The sequence below is a fragment of the Octopus bimaculoides genome, chromosome 6, assembly GCF_001194135.2.
Source record: "Octopus bimaculoides isolate UCB-OBI-ISO-001 chromosome 6, ASM119413v2, whole genome shotgun sequence".
NCBI lineage: Eukaryota > Metazoa > Mollusca > Cephalopoda > Octopoda > Octopodidae > Octopus > Octopus bimaculoides.
In genome coordinates, this window is record NC_068986.1 from 53,079,322 (window position 1) to 53,084,493 (window position 5,172).

Here is a 5,172-nt window from a genome sequence, read left to right on the forward strand (position 1 = left end):
TGTGTGTGTGTGTGTGTGTGTGTGTGTGTGTGTGTGTGTGTGTGTGTGTGTGTGTGTGTGTGTGTGTGTTTGTGAATGTCTACATAGGTACATTTATGCCTCTGTGTGTGTACGTATATGTGTATGTTCTTTGTACATACGAAAACCAGAAAAGACGGAAAGTAAAGAAGACATCAGAGTAAATATAGGAACATGTCGAATTCAAGAAATAAAACTATCGAAAATGTCGTTTTGAATGTACTTGTCTGGCAGATATCCACGTCGGAACGGACGTCTCAACGTCACTTTCCCGCTTCCAACTAATATAGGTAATTAAATCAATGCCAAGTTATTTGACAGACAACAACAACAACAACAAAAAAACAACAACAGTAACAATAACAGCAGAAGCAACAAATACAACAGCAGCAACAACAACAACGACAACAACAAACACCAAGTCAGGAATGTGACTCTGCAACTTGGATCCTTCTTTTTGTAACCTCTTTTTGAAGTTGAGCTACTTTTTGTCGTGTTATTTTATCATTATCACGACTACTAAAGTAGATTATTATTATTACTATTATTATTATTATTATTATTATTATTATTATTATCATTATTATTTTTTCATCATCATCATCATCATCATCATCATCATCATCATCATCATCATCATCATCATCATCATTATTATTATTGTTATTATTATTATTATTATTATTATTATTATTATTATTATTATTATTATTATTGCCTTTGCTTCTAACGCTGGAGATGTATTACAGTGTCAGCTGTTCATGACCAGTGAACTAAGGTAACACCTCTTATTTTTCGAGCACCTTCCGGAGTATTCGAGCGGTTCCAAGCAGTGCTGTTTTCTGTAAGTGCTCTACCCTTATTGCAGCCCTTATTTGTTCCGCATACTTCTCGAGATTTTTGCTCACAGTTCCCAGGGCTCGGACAAATATTGGTACTACTGCTACCTTTTTTCATCGACCACAGCTGCTTAACTTCCGAAGCTAGCCTGTCATATCTCTCGACTTTTCTTTCTTCCTTATCGCATACCTTGTTGTCAGCTGGGCTTGCTATATATATGATCCAGCATAGTTTGTTTTCTTTCTCAATTAAGACTATGTCCGGCTTCCTATTCTCTATCTCATGGTCGCACTGAATCATAAAATCATCCCATAGGACCTTTGCATTTCGATTTTTGACGATGCCTTCAGGTTTGTGGTCGTACCAATTTTTTGCTCTCTGAAGTCCATACTTGTTGCAAAGTGTCCAATGGACCAGCTTGGATATAATGTCGTGGAGTCTCTTATATTCTTTCTGGGCTAGTGACGTACATTGGCTGGTAATATGTCATACGGTTTCACCGTTTTGTCCACAGATTCTGCACTTATCACTTTCTGCTGTGTTGTCTATTCTGTATTTTATGTAGTTTGTTCTTAGCGCTTACTCTTGGGCAGCACAAATTAGAGCCTCCGTTTCCGGTTTTAAATCACTTAGTAGTCAACCGTAGCCATCATTTTTCGCTGTCTGTCTTATCTTCAACATCCCTATGAAATTGACATTGCATTCTTTTCTTTACCCACCTATTTTCAGTTACATTCACTTTCAATTTCTTGTATAGTGCTTTATCTTTGCAATCTTTCATCCTACACAAGCCTGACCTTCTTACCTCTAATAAAAGCGGTTCTGTGGCATTTTTTACATACCATACTATGTTGTTTTCTTCTGCTCTAATGCCGTGTTCACATCCAATCAGTCCTCTTCCTCCTCTTTTCCTTGGTACATACAGTCTGTCTGCGTCACGTTTTGGGTGGAGTGACCCATATCAAGTTAGCAACTTCCTTGTCTTTTTGTCTAAGCCGTTTAGTTCGTCTACTGTTCATGCGAATAACCCTGCACCATATCTAAGGAATGAAACCGCCCAAGTGTTGATAGCTTCGATCTTATTCCGTCCATTTAATTTCGACTTCAGGATCAGTCTCAGTTTGTGCAAGTACTCCACCTTAATTTTTTCTGTCATTTCTTTCTCCATTAATTTATCCATTTCCAAAATCCCCAAGTATTTATAGCCCATCTGTTCTATCTGCTTCATAGCCTCCCACGACGGTATTGTTAGCCTGCCATACATTTGATTTTGCATCCCTTCAAAACTAACACACCACGCTTTCTCAGTCAGAACTCCATTCTGATATCAGCACTGAAGGTATACACCGTATCAACGAGGGAACTGACTTGGGCTTCATCTTTACCATAAACTTTGAGGTCATCCATTAATAACAAATGGTTGACTTTTTGTTGGCGGCTTTTGAATACATACCCAGCTTTTGCTTTCCTCAAAATCAGTGTTAGCGGTATCAAGTACAGTAGAAAGATCAGTGGGGACTTCGAAGATGCCCCCTCCTAATTTCTACTGTCCCTAAACTTCTTCCATATGCTGTCAGGTCCGTCCTCCAATTCGCCATACTTTTTCCAAGCAATCGCTCAACATTCTATACAATACCAAATAGGTTCATACACTCCATTATCCAAGAATATGGGATCATACTGTACGCCTTATGATAGTCGATCCATGACATGGCTAAGTTACTTTTCCTCGTCTTGAAGTCTCTAAGTACAGTTTTGTCTATCATGAGTTGATCCTTGATACCTCTGCACTTATGCTTGCAACCCTTCTGCTCATGTGGCAGGACTCCATTTTTTCCAGATGTTCGTACATTGACTCTGCGAGTATTCCAGTCAATAACTTCCACATAAGTGGCAAACAGGATATCGACCTGTAATTGTCTACCGTATTGCCTTTTTCGATGTTTTTCAGGCACAGCACGGTCCTACCTAATGTCAACCACTCTGGTGTTACTTGGTCGGCATTTAATAAGGTGTTGAGTTGCGCAGCTATTCGTGCATGACATTCACCAAATCTTTTGATCCAGTAGCCTTGAACTCCATCTGGTCCCGGGACCTTCCATTTGCTCATTTTTTTTTTCTTTTTGCTGATTTCCTTCACTTCGCTAACTGAAATGACTAGTTCTGTCTGTTTTGGACAGACTACTGTTTGTTTCAGTTCTTGCAACCATTCAGCATTCTTCTTGTGCTCCTTGTCTTTGCTCCAGGTGTCACTCCAAAACCTTTGACTTTCAATGTTATCTGGTATCAACTTTTCATCTGTATACTCTCCATTTATTTCTTTATAGAATCTCTTCTGATCTACTCTCAATAATCTATTCTTGTGGTAACCCTTCATTCTTTGGTCGTATCTTATCATCTTTGCTTTCTTTGCAACGAGGTTCCAGATTCAGGCCCTTTCTTTCAATATTATACTTCTTTTTCAGCGCCCTGTTTTTTTTATTCGCTTTTAAGCTCCCCTTTCTCTTTTTGGTCTAACACAGAGATTTCCTTCGAGAGCATGTCTAACTCTGCCTGGATTCTTCTTTTCCACCATGGATCTTTTCTTTTGTCACTCCCGTTATGTTTCTTTTTCTTGACATCAACACCCACGTTTTCTGCTACAAGAATACTTGCTGCCTTGATCAAATTATTTGTTTCTGTGATGTTTGTTCTGATGTATTTCAGAATTTCATTGACATGTTTCGTTTCTTGGTTCAATTTCCATCGATCAACCTTTTTAAGTTTGTAAATAATGTCGCTATCGTTCTCCTGTAGTCTTACCTTTATTCTGTCGTAGATTGCCTTTTGTTCATCTGTCATGTCGCCATTAGTTTTATTGTCTTCTTTTAGATCATCTATATATCTCTCATCAAGTAAACTACCATTGCTCCTTTCCTGTGCTATGGAATTACTCTTATTAGTAAGAACTGTATTTTCATTTCGATTCTGGATTTGGTTTGCAAGATTCTTTATGTGAGTTCGTGTGTTGAAGCATAGTCTGTTGTGTCTGGGGAGAGTCATTTTCTTTTTGTGCCTTATAATTTAACACACTCACCGGTAAAATTTCCAAAAATAAGGAATAAGTGTATTTTCATTGTTATCTCCGCTGCTATTTTCCATGACCCGTCTTTTGATAGCTTCGAGCTTTGATTCTGTGAACCAACAATTTTTCGTTATTGCTCTAGCTTCATCACATAGTCTCTGTTCCGCGTGTTGAAACAGTCCCTTTTCTCTCCAATGATCATACATACGTTGTCGGTAACCCCTAATTTGAGCACCATTTTCATCTACCGGACTGCTCATTAATTGGCTTGCTCCATCTACGCAATGTGTGGTGGTCCCTTTCTGGATATCGACAGGCTAGAGCCGGACCAGAATCTCTGAGCCTACCGGGTGTGACACTGTCACCATCATTGGCTTCAGTTTCATTACCACCGTTATTCACAATATTTTGTTTTTTCATTGTCACTCATATGAGGTAACGATTATCAGGTTGCACAATTACCAGTGTTTTTATTGTGACACCATCACTACATGTATCATTAATCAGCCCATAGGAGGAGGAGGCTCCTACCGTTTCTTTTCATCATGATTATTATTATTATCATCACTGATATCACTGATATCATTGTTTTATGTGTAGTAGCAGCAGTGTTTGCAGCAACAGCAACAGTAGTAGGAGTGGGGTAGTGGTAAGCGTGGTAGTTTGGCCTCAGATTCCTGTGCTATCATAATAGTAGTAGTTGTAGTATTATTGTAGTATTAGTAGTATTTAGTATTAACAGCTGCAGCATTTTTTTCTCAGCGGCTGGACGTGTTCTTCGCTGCTCTGACCTGTCAGCAGCTGAAAACACAGAAATACTAATACAATCCAGTAATACAACTGAAAAATAACTCTAAAAGACTGGAACATCTACAGTTTCTTGTGAGCATTTTGAATTGTGTGAATACTTATTCTTTCCTCTCTCCCTGAGTATTCGAAAATGTAAACATCCTCCTCCTTTTTTTATTCTAAGAACACCACCGTTTCTCTCTGTGCGGTCATACAAAAGGCCGTACTTTGTAAATCTTAAATCTTTACTATCTACAACTTGTTTTCTTTTCTTTTTGACTCTTCCTGAGTGTTCGAAAATGTAAACATCCTTTTCATTACAAAAGTCCTACTGTATTCTCCAACTGGCAGACGAACGAACATCTCAAGAAAACTTAAAAACTTTAATATATTACCCAAATACGTAAACACACCTTTTATTGCAACAACACAATTGAATTCAGAAATTCAAAAATTCAAAG